This window comes from Rhinolophus sinicus, linkage group LG01 (genome assembly GCF_036562045.2).
Source record: "Rhinolophus sinicus isolate RSC01 linkage group LG01, ASM3656204v1, whole genome shotgun sequence".
Lineage (NCBI taxonomy): Eukaryota > Metazoa > Chordata > Mammalia > Chiroptera > Rhinolophidae > Rhinolophus > Rhinolophus sinicus.
The window spans coordinates 101,480,524-101,497,743 of NC_133751.1; the positions used below are offsets into that span (position 1 = coordinate 101,480,524).

General features: G+C 33.6%; 1 long non-coding RNA gene across 2 annotated transcripts in view; it reads right to left on the bottom strand.

Annotated features, from left to right (window-relative positions):
- LOC109456546 (uncharacterized) overlaps window positions 1-17,220 on the bottom strand; it is a 107,484-nt gene that overhangs the window by 73,527 nt on the left and 16,737 nt on the right. The window contains exon 3 of one of the 2 annotated variants that reach the window (XR_012496842.1): window positions 5,095-5,342. This is a non-coding gene — a long non-coding RNA (uncharacterized LOC109456546). Of the gene's footprint in view, window positions 1-1,042; window positions 5,343-17,220 lie in introns of those variants that run through there. The other variant, XR_002138889.2, reaches the window with a different exon arrangement.

Consider the following 17,220-nt stretch of genomic DNA (forward strand, 5'->3'; position numbering starts at 1 on the left):
CTGCTGATTCCTCCAATACTCTGTTAAAGTTTTTTGTCATTTAAGGTCTAGATGTTTCTTCCTGTTATTTCCCTTCTACCTGTGAATTTTTTTTATTATCCTGAATTTACCCATCAATAATATAATATGCCATCATGTGTAAAACAGAAAAGCAAATAGTAACATACTTGAAAACTCTGGTGCTCTCTTCCCTTGTTGGCTGTTCTGCTTTTTCATTGACTGTTGAAAAATAAAGTGTGCTTGCTGGCCACACTGACCAACTATACTTTCGAAGATTATATGTTAGTATTCTAAATACTGTATTTAATTCCTTTCAGAGGGCACCCAATATCAAATAAAACCTCAATGAATGATATGAACTAATAACTAAAGACAAAAATACCACAAAATTTCAACTAACTTGTTCTAAAATATTGTCATAGAATTGTTTGGTCAATTTTCTGTTTTAGCTGAAGTTTGGAAAGACTTAAAGTGATTGTTTTTAAAGCTAAATTAGTTAACAGTTTTAAAACAGATAATAATGAGACCATGATGCACTTAGAAAGAAGATACACTTTAAAGTTTTTATGTGATTCTAAAAAGCCAACGATGCCAAAATATATAGGAAATTAAAGCAATAGAAATAGTTGAATAGTGAAAAACAACCAAACATGCTGTAATATAGCACTCTTTGCTAAAAACAAAGAGAAACTATTAATGAAAATTTAAGTTAATTATTTTTTTCTTTCCTTTGTAGAAGAAATCATTATTTGGCAACTAACTTTCAAAATGTATTGTATCAGTTGGAGATAAAAGGGTGATTAAACATGGACTCTGCCCTCAAGACCCTTTCCATCTAATGCTTAAGTTAGTCAAGAGGCGAAATACAAATACCTCGTAGTAAATTTTTTTAGGAAATTAAGTTTAAAAATCATGTTAATGGTAGTTTATAGAAACAGGAAACACAAATAGAGAGCAGATGGGATTAATTAGTTAGTTACAGCAAAACATGGAAAAGAGAAAAACAATATTATACAGCTCATCCATCACCAGTATCACTCCTATACATTTCAGTTCTCTTAAGTTATTTTCTGGATCTTCTTTATATGGATTCTTTGTTATTCTTTTTTCTCTCCAATGATTTATATCTGTATGCTAACCAGTTAACTATTTGATCAAGATTTCATGACCATAGTACAAAACTCTGTTGCAATAAACATTACAAAACCGCAACTATAAGATCTCTTCATTATGATAGAGGTTAGAGGACTCTATGTTTGGCAATTATTTTAAACCACTGTCAGGTGCTTCTTAAATCTAGTATCATATTCATCGATGACTAATATTTCCCAAACTCAGCTCTCTCAGTATGAGGTTATTTTGATATAGCAGAGAAAAAGAAAGGATAATCTTGTCTTTCATGTATAATAGGAGTACTGGTAGTAAAAACTGTCTGAAAAATGGTTAAGTAGCATTCTCACGGGTCTATGATTGCTTGTCAGTATTTATCACACATATTAAAGTGAATGTCATTAAAGCAAATAGCTTTTGTAGTTAAAAACCAGCAAATGCAAAATGATTCTGTCAATCTTGCTGTTGGTTCACACCTAACTAACTATAAGTTGAATATTTTGAAATCCGTAGACTGTCTACACCTGCCATTCAGTGCTGAGATTAAATATCCAAATAAACAAAAATGAGCTGATCAACTTTCATCCTCTTTTATTTTTCCAAACTTGAATTTCCCGTCACTGAGCCCATATCACAAGTATAGCACTGAAAGTAATAATAGAGGGAAATCAATTAAATTACTGCATTTTTATCACAAAATTTTTTCTGACATTAAGAACTAAAATAATGTGGATTGAGCCATTTGTAATTGATAGCCATGCTGTGAAATTGCAATGCAGTCATGATAATTATCCTCATTATTTTTTTAACATATATCGAGATAAATATAGCATTTCTTTTCCCTTTTAATGGCATGAAATATAATAAGAAGACAAGAAGAGGCATGTTTGTTTTACAGTGTTATGGTGATGATAAAGGAAAGGTATAATGTTAATGATGCACAAACAGCAATGCTGTAAGCGACACTGATTACATAATCATTCTATACAAACTGTATACACACAGTTAAAATAAAGCAAGATGCATTTTATTCCCAGAGCTGTAACTGCTGACAACAGCTATCATTAAGAACAAAAATATAATGTAATAAGGGGTGGACATGATTTTTGTCTCAATGACTTGCTTCTTGTCTCAACTATACCAATTGTCAAATAGCGTTTCAGACAAATGCAAAATGTAATCAATTTATTATTGTTAGAATATAGACTTAGCGATTACAGAGCCATTGGAGTCCATCTTAATCCACCTCCTTAATGAATTAGCTTCATTAGATTTGCAATTCCCCCAAGTTGATTTAAGTTAAATTTAACATATGGTATGAATTGCTTCTTCCTATTAATGACAATTACATTTTCAGGATGAAGTTCTTGCTGCCCTTTCTTTTTCTTAAAGATTAAACATTGACAATTTGGAGACAAAATTACTAAGACCATGTCTACTTCTGTCTGAAATCTTAACCCAGCTTCTGCCTGAATTTTATTGACCTGCTTTTTACCTCAGTGCAACATGTATGTGGGAAGTTAAAATCCCCACAGAATGGTGTGAGTGATACTATTTCTTTTGAGTTTGAATCAGAGTTAGTGACTTAGAGGCTGATTGGATTGGGTACAAATGCTGGGTCACTTCCCAATGATAAGATAAAGTTTTACATCCATATCACACGTTTTCTGGACACCATTCAGTTGGAAAAAGGTCAAAGTTCAAGGAAGCATTTTGTACTCTTCCTCTGGCAGAAGGTTTTGACCACTGAGGCAGAGGAAAACAGGTGCCGAACGGCCTCCTCATCTGCTTTGTATTGTGCTCATTTGGGAACAAAGACTCTTTTCTGTCTAACTGTGCTTAATCATGACAAAGTAAAGAGGCCCACTGTATGAAGCCAGAGGAATAGACAACTTCAGAGAATAACAGCAGAGTTTCCTTCTGAGAAAGCAGCGAGCTACTCTCTGAGAAAACAGCTCAAATGTGGAGGGCTAGAGTCAATGGAGAGCCACTAGGGACACTTCACGGGTCAGGGTTTCTGCCACTGTGGGTCCACCACTAGCCCAGGAGAGCCACAAGCTATCAGTCACACGGGTGAGAAATTCAGTGTGGGAGGGGAGGTTCTGCTCATTCTGGTGGGACTTTTTCAAGGCACGGTCAGTAGAATGCATCAGAGAATAGAGTACCATGCCATGTACTTGGAACAGGGACTGGAACCAAAAGAAAACCACAGGAGATAAATGGCTGGCAGTACCACAACTTTGTCAAATCCAGAGCAAGAACTGCAGGTGTGAAGGCTCCCTGCATCGACAAGCTGAGTTTCCTCCTCGGTTCAATTGCAGATCACTGACCTGGGAAAGACACTCAAGTTTCCCACCCCTGGCAGTTAAGATAGGAGACAGGTCTAACAACATTTATTTTTTCATTGAAGAGTGACAACCGGAATCCATTCAAATGGGGTTTTGTTAAGTACCAAGCATAGACAAAATGTTCTTTGTTCAAATATAAACAAAGACAAACAGACATATGCAAAGAAATGATTATGTAACATAAAATTAAAATAGCCTGCCACTTAAGAAGCTGAAAAGGGAATATTTATTAAGAAAATATTATAGGAAACAGAAGTAGTTTTAGAAAGGTATGCTGCTTTCTTAATTAAAATATGCCTTTGTGAGGTTAAAAGAAATAAAAGGATATTTAAATATAGCCAATTGATGGGAAAAGCCTCGCTGTGGTACAGAAAGAATGCAAAGTGACTAATACTATATTATCACAATGTGAGATCTGCAGTCAAAGCAGGCAAAAAGTAGAACCGACACTTCAGGAAACTAAATCCTGATGTGGATGGTAAATTTAAGAGCTTTTCCAGAACACAAAGGAAGGACAAAAGACAAAAACGATGACGGGAAACAATGGTTTAGAATAGAATTTGGACATCCGAGAGAGATCATTGGAATTCCTAATGAATGAGTCTGAACAAATATAACAGAAACAAAAATTAAATTCCAAATTAAACAAATATTTCATGAGATTAAAACAAATGAACAAATAAGTAACCATGGATGTGCAGATTACCAGTCTTACTGAGTGCCAGACAAAATTGATGAAAGGAGCCTAGAAATGCATTGAGCCTTGGTGAATAAGACCATCAGACTAAAGCAGATGTCTTAGAGAGACTGGAAAGTGAAAAGGTAAGGTCCAAAGACAGACATTGGAGTGCTCCAAATCTTAGAGTGAGAATCAGAGAAGCAAACAAAGATAACTGATAAGGAACAGTTGGTTAAGTAGGAAGAAATGCAAGACTTTATTGGAACAAATGGGAACAGAAGGGATGTTTCAAGGAGGGAGTGATAGACTATGCCACAGGCTGCTAAAAATAATTTTTTAAACATCAATGAAATATAAAAGGCTTCATTGGATATGATAACATAAAAATAATGATAGCACAAATGTGTAGAATGATTTCCATGATTCAAGTGCAATTCCAATGCTTTTACATATATGAATTCCATTAAAACCCACAGCAAGCTGAGGAGTCACATATCCTCTTATTATTTCTATTTTAAAGATCAAAAACTAAGGCAAAGGAAGTTAAATAGCTTATTCAAGGGGGCACAGCTAATTAGCAGTAGGGCTAGGATTCAAACCCAGTTTGGCTCCAGAATTTATGTTCTTAATTTCTTATTATGGACATATCTGGTGGTCTTTTAAAGCTTAGTTAAATGCTTAGTAAAAATCCTCAATCATCTACACTAAAATGTGAATAATCATTATCTGGAATTGTTCAATTATAAGTGTTTCTTGTTCATATATGCTTACTTGAATTCTTTATTTTTGTACAGAAAATGTGTGATACTTATATAATTATTCCATTTTTAAAGAAATCCTTCTAATTAATTTTAGGAAGAGAATTGGACATGATAAAGGTAGCACACGTGTATTAGCTATCTACTATTACATAATAAATTATCTCTAAACTTAGAGGCTTCCAAACAAATATCTCACTGTTTCTCTAGGTTAGGACGTCTTGAGCAGTTTATGTGGGTGGTTCTGGTTCAGAGTTTCTCAAGAAGTTGCAGTCAAGATGTCAGTCAGCTTGAGTAGCAGTCATCCAATGGCCTGACTGGCGCCATGATATCCATTTCCAAGATGGCTCACTCACATGGCTATTGGTAGGAGGCCTCATTTCCTCCCCATATGGGCTACTCCAGAGGGCTGCTTGAGCATCCTCTTGACATGGCAGCTGACTTCTTCTAAAGCAAGTGATCCAAGAATTAGAACAAGAAGAAATTGCAATGCCTTTATAACCCAGTGTCAGAAGTTACATATGGTTACTTCACCTACATTTTATTCATCAGAAGAGAGTAACCAAGTCTAGCCAACTGAGAAATTAGTCACCACCTTTAAAAGGGAGGAGTGACAATTAATTTACAGACGTTTTAAAGCCACCATGATACTTAAAGAAAAATAAGAACAAAAGGAGGTGAAGGTGGAACATAAGGCTGTGAAGGCAAAGAAGGAAGGAAGGAAGGAGAAGAAAGCCCAGAGGACCTGTGATTTATCTGTTTAGAATTTGAGACTACTACATTTCATTCATTCAACACTATATTTTTATCAATTCAAATCTTAAAAGTAAATTCATTGCTAGAAGTGCATGTGTGTTTTAATCATTTTTATTACTAACACTTTAAGTGACTCAACTTGAGTAGAACACTTAAAGTGGTTGCTGTAGATCAACACTTTATTCCTATGAAAAGTCTTTCATGTATGTCACTGGTTAACACAGAGGAGATGTGAGTATAATCACATTTCATTTAATGCTAAATACCTATGGCTACTGGGTAGCCCTTTCCACTTCCCTAAACCTTAATTTTCTTTTTTTGCATGCCATTGGACTAAATAGATTTTGAGTTTCTGTTTAGTTCTGAGAGTTCTGATTCTAAGGTAAATTTCAAACCAGATTAAGCCAGATTAGCCAGATTTTAGTAATGAATATAACTTTAGCATTACTCTGATGCAAGTGAAAATGACATTTTATGTCAACTAGAAACGCAAGTAAAATCTTAAGAATTTTGCTGTGAACTATGATGCCTTAATGATTTGATCATGATATATGACCCTATGTATTCAATCCCCAAATGGAATCAATAGAAGACAATGCTGACCCAATAAAACACAATTTTATTTGCTGGTAATCCAGCAAATGCTTTCATAGACCTAGAATAGAAGCTTTTACAACAAAGCCACATATTGTGCCAAAGTAATGGATAATTATAACATTTTATTCTAAATTTGTGGCTTGATTGCGTCTTCATTTTGAAACATTTTACTTTACCCTATATTTTTGATTGTTATAATTAAAATAACTTGATTGACTTGAATAATTTGATTTACCACTGGCTTACTTGATCGATACAAATGCTTCCACTATTTCAATGTGTTGGTGACAATCATAAACTCTTAAGACATCAGGTTCTGTCACTTTGTATTATTTTGCTGTCTTACAAGAATGGCCTCTTCCCATTTTCCTCTGACACTGTGTCACAAGAGGTCATTTTGATGTGTTTCATTTCTGAACAAAAACTGTAAGATTCGTTTTGAGAATTTTGAATTTCTATTTTTGTTCTCCACACGTGATATCAAGCATTTTTCCATGTATTCTGTCATATCTTATGTAGAAAGAAGAAAGAAGGGAGGAGACAGAGAGTGAAAGAGAGAGAGAGAGAGAGAGAGAGAGAGAGAGAGAGAGAGAGAGACAGGTTTTCCCTTGAGCACTGTCATTCTGAATTGCAATTGTGCCAATTTATTAACACAGTCAGCAACAGGCTTCTTAATTAAGATACCAGTATTGTCACTAATAATCTTCACTGTTCACTTCAAATTAAGCATCTCTCTCTCTTTCTCCACAAGGTTTAAATTTTCTTTAGTGAGGCATTGCAGCCATAGTGCTTATATAAGCTTAAAAAGCCAAGGGCTCACCAAAAAGGCTTCCAGTTTACAGTTTTATGCTACAGAAGAAACTATTAGCATCAATTTATAGAAAATGTCGGTTCTTAAAGGTGACTTCTTTTTCCTGCAGTTATGTTTCAATTAAGTATAAACCAATATTCCTGACATTTGCCATCATTTTTCTTTCCCTAATGCTTGTTTGGAGTGACACTTTGTTTTGATTTGTCATTTTATTGTTTATAGTAGAATCAAACTCCCCACCCTCTCCTTATACTAACTCTCTAATTCATGGCAGGTTGAAGTTGCTGTGGGTTGTAACTTGAAAGCATTAACCTCATGTTGTTCCTGGCCCTTCTCTCCTCATGCTTGGCCTGTTACAGGCCATCTCTCCAAACTCTTCCCCAGAGAGGCCATTGGAAGACAGAGAGTGAGAAAGAAATCTGACGTCTGTTGATTAAATGATAAACCAAGGTTCTGTCATTCTGTCTCCTACAATTACTTTGATGCAATCGAATTTATGCATATTTTTATCACAAGTCTCTAGCTCTGACTACTCCAAATCTTGTGCTAGAAGTTCAGTACAAGATACAAAATATGTGTCTTTTCACACTAACCCCAGCTGGGCTCTTGCTATGCCAGATCTTACCTAACTACAGTTTTATCCTTACTTAGAACATGACTCTAGACTCAGTATCTTATTGTTGTTGTTGTTTTGTTTTTTTTTATGTTTTTAGCTATTAACTTTGAGTAAAGACAGACCACATGATTCTGAGAAGATCATTATTGAAGCCTCATTAACAAGTGGAGTATTTCAAACAGGTTGTAGTATGAGATTCTTTATGGGCAAGAGAGATATAATTTCTGAGCCGAGGATCTGGAGAAGCCGAAAATCTGAGATATCGATCCTTGGAGCATGAAAAAGGACAGAACACTGTTAGAACAAACAGGCCATCCAGAACATGTCTGGTTTTGCAGAGCCTGAACACTGATGTTACTGTCAAGAGAGGACATAGAGATTATGTAAAAAACCTTTCTTTAATGTTTTTGGTTTCCCTGAAGGTCTCAGGAGACTTGGAGATAAAAAAGGAAGCCCATTTTTAAATGGAAGACGCAAATGCTCGGTGTTGATTATTAGCCACCGGTGTGAATGATAGATAATATATTTATTCTGCTTTTCACTATGTCTTGTAAAATGATTCAACTCTGTTTCTGAATTTATAATTGCCTGAGTGTTAATGGTATTGCCCATGAAGGGTTATGCTACTGCCCAAGCTACAAAGCTGGTTAAAGATTGAGCCCAAATTAAGAAGATGCCTACCAGTAGCGATGTGAGACATGGAGCCTTTCATTTGTGATTACAAAATACGGTGAATGCTGATGCTGAGTGCCAGAAAAACAGGGATCTTCAATACAGGAAATGGTGCATCGAACCTTAGTAACAGTGTGTGACAAGTTTCAACTTGTTCAGTGCAGTCATTCGGGTGTGAGCTACGGTTAAGAGAAAGTGTGTTTCAAAGTGTGCTGTAAATCATCCTCTATCATGACAAAGCCTCTTGTCACACATCACTTCTGGTACAGCAATTTCTGTCAAATAAAAACATTATGGTGTGTCCTCATCCACCTTTTTCACTGGATGTGGCATGGTGTGACTTCTGGCTCTTCCCCAAAGTCAGAATGATTCAGGACATCGAGGCAGCCATGACAGCACAACTAAAGACACTCATGAAGGAGGACTTTCCAGAACTGCTTCTGAAAGTGCCAAGAATGATGGGATAAATGTGTTGAAAGTGTGTGTGTGGGGGTATTTTAAGGGGGATTAATGACAATGTGTCTTTTACTGTAATAATTTTTTAAAATTTAAACATTCACCATATTGTTTGATATATATACACATATGTACGTATATATGTATATTTGTATATCTATATATATATCTATATATATCTATATCTATCTATCTATCTATCTATCTATCTATCTATCTATCTATATACATACATATCTTAACATCTACCCTGTACCCCCTCTAATAAAACCTTCTAATGGGCTTCATGTTATCAACTCCAATAGTTCCTTTTATCTTTCTTGAATTCTGAAGAATATTCAACACAGTTGATACTGTTCCCCTTCTCCGGGTTTTGGAACACTAACTTAAGACATTATTGCTAGCGGTTTTCTCTGTCTATAATGACTTACCCAGGTCTTCTCATCCTTGGCTCTGTCTTGTCATTCAGCTATCAGCTTGAATGTCACTTATCTGAGGTGTTTCCTAATCACTCATTCCACACAATAATCAATCATCATATTTTAACACTTATCATCATCCAATAATTTCCTCGTTTACTCAGTTTTTAGCTTATTATCTTTCTTCATTAAAATATAAGGTTCATGAAATAAAGAAAATCACTTTTTTTATTCAATACTATTGTCAAATCCCAGAATAATGCCTGGCATAGAATGAATGCTCAATAAATATTAGTTGAATTAGTGAACAGATGAAAGTCAAGATTCTTGCACCCAGGAAAGTCAAAACTAAGTGAATAGAAATGTTAACTTTTGTATGGATATGTCATACACTAAACTTACGCTTATTTTAAATGTGCCACTGTGAAAATCTACCACCACCAGATAATAAAAATAATTGTGCCCAAATATTTACAGTTAGAGTTAGAAAATAATGGATAAGAATTTCTTTCTATTGGAGAGTGAAGCAATGTGATCCTTTTTCTAAAGGCTAACTCCCAAAGTCATCATTGTGTCTAAGATACATAAAATTTTTAAATACATTTAAATCTATATTAGTTTCCTATTATTGTTGCAACAAATTATTACAACCTTGATAGCTAAAAACAACCTAAATTAATTATTTTATAGTTCTGGTGGCGAGAAGTCCAAAATGGGTCTCACTGAGCTAAAATCAAGGGGTTGGCAAGGCTGGGTTCTTTCCTGGAGGCTCAAGGGGAGAATTTCATCCTTGCTCCTCCCAGTTTCTAGAGACCACCTATATTCCTTAGCTCATAGCCCCTTTTCCTCTATCTTAAAAGCCAGTAACATTGGGCCAAGTCCTTTTCTCAGTTCCATCTCACTGGTTCTCTCTCTTCTGCCTCCCTTATTCCACTTACAAAGACCTTTGTAATTACATTGGGCCTTTTTTCAAGGTCAGCTGATTATAGCAAACTTAATTCTATTTGCAATATCAATTCTCCTTTGCTGTGTGATCTAACATACTTACAGGTTCTGGGAGTTAGGACATGGACATCTTGGGAAGGATATCATTCTGCCTATATTTCACCTTCTCACGTTAAAGATTAATGTCCATCCCACATGTAAGATACATTCATCCACAAAAGTCTCAATTCATTACAGCATTGGTTCAAGTCCAAAAATCTTATCTAAATTTCATCAACTCAAAAGCCCCCGATCTCATCAGCTAAATCATCTAAATTAGGTCTGATAAGGCTCTGGTTATGATCCATTTGAGAAAGAGTTCCTCTCCATCTGTGAACCTGTGAAACTCAAGAAACACATTATGTGCTTTGAAAATACAATACGACAGGCATAGGATACCAATACAGACATTCTTGATAAAAGGGCAGAAAATGTTAGGAAAAAGGGAGTCATTAGTTCTAAACAATTTAAAAATTCATCAGGTCAAACTTCATTTATATTATACAGAAGCATTTATTGTTATACATTTTATTATGTTATATAATGTGTGATCTATGTGTGCCTGTAATATATATATATCGTGTTTCCCCAAAAATAAGAACTAGCCGGACAATCAACTCTAATGCGTCTTTTGGAGCAAAAATTAATACTCAGTCTTATTTTACCATAATATAAGACTGTGTCTATAATATAATATAATATAATGTAACAATATAATATAATATAATGTAATGTAACAATATAATATAATACTGGGTCTTATATTAATTTTTGCTCCAAAAGATGCATTAGAGTTGATTGTCCGGCTAGGTCTTATTTTCAGGGAAATATGGTGTATGTATATATTGAACTTGAAGCAATACTGAAACAAACTTAATTGCTGAATCCCCACCATCTTCCAAGTTAACTTGACAGGTATACTTTAACTGGTTGTCACAAATCTTTTAGACACTAAGTTTCCATTTGTCAGATAGTTGGTTTGGGTTTAACTGTAGTTCATGGGACCAATCTGGCATCAGCTTTCTTTACTGGTATCTGACTAAGTATTCTCAAAATGGATACCTTTAATATCTTCATGAAAACTTATTTAATTTTTGGTCTTTTGTCAATATGTCCAAGTAGTGTTTTTCTTACACAGAACGCCTATTGAATAGTCGAAGATATTAAATTGAGCTGCCAAATTCAGTTGTGCTAAATTTTATATAAGTTATACAATCTTAATTTGGTACTTGTAAATAGTGCTAGGTAGGCCTTCTACCTATAATACTTTAAGAATTAAGACAGCAGATAGATATAAAAAGAACAATTTACAGTTAATTTACCATGTAAAATTGCTGTAAAAAATAATATATACAGATTTTTTTGTTAATGTATTCAATTGTAAACTTCTTGTTAATACATGTTTCTATTGCTTTTGTATTGAATCGCTTGCTAAAATAAAAATTAAAAACCTTAATATATATGTATATATATACAGACACATATATAAACAGAAAAAAATATATTTATATAAGTATTTCATGCTTTATTAATAGTTTTATTTTCAAAGTCTATTTAAAAGTCAGTCACTTGGAAAACAAAGTGTATTTTCCCATAGACCCATATGTTTAGCAGAGTGGTTGGGTTTGCCGCCTATTTTAAAAACTCAATTTCATTTATAATACAGCTGAATGAAAGTACTGAGTCTAAATTCTAAATACTGATTGAGTGGAACACATTGTGTAGAAGAAATAATATGCTGATATTAATGATTATTTAAAATAATAAATTATTATTACAACTATTATTCTAGTTAATTGTCATTTTATATTGCCTGTGAATTTTACAGGCACACCAAATTAAGATATATTTTCAGTGGTAACTTCTGACTCCCCTTTCCGAATACTTCTACCACCTTATTGTTTTCCTCTCAAGTCCTTGGGTACCTAATGCTGTTTTCCTAATTTGTTTGCCTCGAGGGTTTTACCAGCATGTTGAAATAAACTCATATGGCAGACCTCAGCAGGAGAGGTAGTGGTGTAGTGGTGAGAAGAGACCAAATCTATTGATTTTTTGCCTTTATATTTCTGTTTTTGGTAGCATACTTAGAAAGTCATCCTCAGTCCAAGTTTATATGTCTTGACCTACATATTTATCATAGTACTTCTTTGAGCCCATTTTTAACTTTGTATTTTTAGTTCATCAGGAATTAATTTTATTATATACTGTAATAAGCTACATCAATAACATTTACTAAAACTTCACTTACTTTTCTATCTGACCTATTTCCTTTACCATGTACTTAATATATGTCCTCAGGTATGTTTCTTACTTTTGTATCTTGCTAGATTGATGCTTATGTCAGTGTCATATTGCTTTAATTACTGTATCTTTAGAATGTAAATTAGTATTGTATACAGCCAGGCTTTCTCATTCTCCTTCCAATAATGTTTTTGCAATTCTCATATTTTGCTGCTATTGTGCTGCAAATAAACTTAAGAATCAGTTTGCAAAATTCTGAAGGAAAATCCCTTTGGTATATTGAATAACTTATACAAATTTATAGATTGACTCTGGGAAAGTGCATCTCTTTATGTTTATAAATCCTTTAATCCAGGAATATAATAAGACACTATATATTTCAGCCTTCATTTACTATCTTTTAATTTTCTAATTCTAGATTATTACTGCAGTTAACTTTTCTTCTCTCTGTATATCATATATTTTTCTTTGTTATTTTGAATAAGACTTTTTTTCTTTCTGACAGGTTCAAAATCTAAATTGTTATTGAGCTGTTAATTCTTGACTAGATTTGTTACTATATCTTTTACTTATTACATTATTGCTCGTATTATTTCGGTTGATCCAAGTGATTATGTTGGACTTTCCAAGCACAGACATATGATCTACAACTAGAGTTATTTTTGTCTTTTCCTTTGTAATAATTATACCTATAATGTGGTCATCTTTTATAGCAATTAAGTAGAATATATGTAACTATTGAATAACAGAAGTGACTCCAGAATTTCACAATTTAAAAATTGTTGTCTGTTGTTTTAAGATAGTCTTTATCATGTGAAATAAATGTTTTTTGATTTCTGGGTTTTGAATAATTTTGAAAAGAAATGAAAATTACACTCTTTCACCTTCATCTACAAGACTTGCTGCTTTTCTCCTTCAGATAAAATGTCCCTAAATTCTCGGACGAAAACCTCCTTGGTTATGTTATACATATAATATACTACTCAATTTGATTTGATTTGCTAATGGTGTATAGAAATGTTTTGTAACCTCACACATAAGTGTGATTGATTTATGTTCTTTGTGTGATACCCTGTTTGGTTTTTGGCGAGAGGAGTTTGAAAGTACACTGGATGTCTCAGGAAGATTTCCATCTTTCCTACGATCTGGAACAATTTAAATAGCATAATAAATTATCAGAATGTTAAGGTTTTAAAAAACTCTACCCAATAATATGTACGTGCTCCCTGATCATAAGGTGTTTAAATCTAATTAACATTCAATTTATGTCTAGAAGCATAATGCTATTTTATAAAACTTGTAAAATATTTCCAAGATAACTAAGAGTATAATTTTAAGAACTGCACATCGAAAGCCAGAACACCTAAGCTCTTGTAGAAGTACTGCCACTATTCATGAGATTTTGGCCAAGTCTCTTAGCTGCTCTGGACTGGAATATTTTATTTGGAAAGTAAAGTAGAAATGAATGACATCTAAAGATATTTTTTGTTATGTGAATTTCCAAAATATTTGATTTTTCAGTGTCTGAACTGCATGTCCACTTCACATTTTACAAAACTGGTGTGAAGGCTTGAAAAAATATTCTAGGTTATTAAGGAAAGAATGCATAGTGGCATAAGACACATGTGGTGTGCTGGATAGTACCAAAATTTCTCTTGGTACAGATGGTCAAATGAAAATTTGCAGTATTCACTGAGAACATAAATGTGCCCTTAGGTCTACCCTGCAAAAAGAAACCCGGAACAGTTTTGTGCCCCTCCAGCTGACCTTTCTTAATCCAGCACTTATTTTGCTCTTTTATGGTTGAATCTTAATTCACCATAGTTGATGGTGAAGTAAGAAAAGATGTTTTATAAGTCTCATTTTATTCTTATACATTTATAACAGTATCTACAGAATGTGAGCTCTTAATTCACATTTTATCCATCACTTATTTTATCTCCACAGATGTATGCGCAATTGTTCTTTTAGGACTCTGTTCAGCCCACAGATGTCTCTGCAGCTGCTCTCTATTCCAAAGGGGATTATTTTTTTCCCTTAGAAGCAGTCATGTAAGGTTTTTTGTTGTTTTGTTTGTGTTTGTTTTATTTTTATTTAAAGCATTGCAAAGGTTTTTCCCTCCATTGGGGGAGGGTGGAGAATTATCTTATCTGAAAGATGGGCTTGAGTATTTCATCAAGAAAGATCTGAAAATAAAGCACTCTCTGTATTTCTGTTCATTCTTTGAATCTTGTTAAATGTTTTGCATACTGGAGGTGCAAGAACTATAATCACCCAAGAGTTGAATGTCTGGCTTCCTCTTACTATGAGTGAGTTGATGCTGAGACAAGGTAAAAACTGTCACAATTTATTCAGGGCAGAAAGAAAAAAAAATCAATCAAATAAATGCCTAGTTTAGGCAAAATTGCCAATTTGAGAACAGCTTGAGACTTAGGGGATGCAAATGATTCAAAGTGCTGCCTATATTATCTGCATCCACTAGACTGACGAACTTTCTTTGTATAGTAGAGATGACCACATAATTCTGCAGAGTGAAACTGAGGTTATAGCAATTATGTTGTTGTCCGTATTACTTGAGAAACCTCTAACTAATTATATTTGTAAAAGAAAAAACTTTCCTTCAAGCATTATCCATATATTTAGCATCACTGAATATTTAAATTATAAGTGGGCTTACAGAGAACTAAGGTCATTTCCCCCATTTTATAGATTACACACTGACAGCCAGGACCCTAACATGACTTACGGAAAACACAGATGCTCTGGAAGAACTAGATGTCCAGTATCCTGATAATAGATCAACAGTACCACATTTATTGTCACTTCTTGGCCGAAGGTCATCAGAGGTCAAAATTCCTAATGATCTCTGATGTTAAATCCTTAAAAGAGTAAGGCCTTATTGTTACCCTCTTTATTTTTTTGATGTGTATATATGTTTGTTTTTGTTTCTGTTTTGAGGAGAGATGGTCAAAGCACTTGAGTAGAACTAGTGCTACTACAATGAAATACTTTACTTCTTTATGGGAACTGATATAATAGTGAAGGTCTTCATAATTCAAAATCATAGGTAAAAGGTGCTCACAAAATCTAAACAAACACTTACAAAGCAATATTTTTTAAAGTGGGCATTTTTTAATATTATGCTTATCTGTGGGGATAGAAGTAGAAAAACACAAGCCATGCAAATTCCAGTTCCACAGAAAAGAGCTTCTGCCTCAATGCCAAAAGGTGGTTTTTATATCTTATGGCAAGAGGCACTATTAGAATATTGAAATTAACATAGAAATATACTTTTATTATTATGAATAATTAATAATAGATACATATATCTATAAATGCAGAAATTCTCAATTTTGACTATTCTGGTGTTGTCAATTATGCATCTATACTGCTGAGAGTTCATGCATATGACTTATCAATAGCTCACTCAAGAACTATGAGTATTATAATATTCAAACCACAAATTTGTTGCTAGACTTGGGTCTTGTGCAATACAATTTAAAAGGGTCAATAATATAAATATTATATATCATCTCATCACATACTGAAAAAGTTGTTTCTGTTGCTTCTGTTTCTTGTTTGTTTTGTTGTTGTTAACACACCCATTCCATTTGGCTGAGTTTCCTCATCCTAAATGACTTTGTTATAAAGATTTGTGTATTTTGATGAACAATTTTGTATAGTTCATTTTAAGATCTAGAGCTCCACAGATGTGACTATATAATCTTATAAAATGATTTTTCCTTTGGATGATATATATTGTGCTGAGAAAAATGAACCAATGTAATGTATACGTACTCCTAATTAGACATCAGAATTATATGGTATCCTTCACCAGGTAGCGTGAAATGAATTTTGAGAGCTATTAGTAGGCAAGCTCTTTCACCAAGATTATTATTAAAGCAGTTTTGTTATGAAGCATTTGTGTAACATACCATACGCTGAAAACTATTTGTTGATTTAAAGTATAAGGGTTGAGTTTTCAAAGAGGAGATCTTTGTGTACATAAAGTTACACATGCAATTGCATTTTCCCCACAATTACCTAGTCATGTTACAGACTGTCAACCACAGAACTCATTTGCCTCTTTTTTCAAAGATTTGCTTTGCTTGCAAAGATTTAGTTTAGTGACATATTTCTCTTCCTTCTTGTTCAACAAACAAAGAAATTTGCAACTGCATTTCCTTGCATCACATTTTATAAATGCTGGACCTACAAAGATCCTCCTTTTCACTTTGCTCCTGAGAAGGGTCTCCATTTCCATCAAATATTCTTCTCTTTAATTGAACAATCAACTTTATAAAATGTTTTGAGACATGACTTAGAATAACACATTATTAACTTCATTCACATTAGGTATGTTACATTTATAACATTTTATATATAGATAACATATAATTTATATATAAAAAAGTTGTAGTAGCAATCATAAGTTTTATCCAATACTACCTTCTCAGATGAAAAGATGAAGAAAGTGAGATACTGTATGTGCTGATTCTGTGAAGATGTGAAGTAATTTTATGAATTAAGATAGTATGTTGTTCTGGTATCATTTGCTATAGGTTCAGTAGAAGTTGCAGATATTTGAGCATTTCCATGTCATTCTCTTTTTTATTTTTATTTTAAAGACAAATGCCTCTTCTATCACCACCACCAACAAAAATGTGTGACTTAGATACCAGGTCCTTTTAATGAAGCTTTTGAGTCTTACAAAATATGATTAATCTGATTAGTGATTCAGCCTCCTTTTATGCCTACATTATGTAACACAAA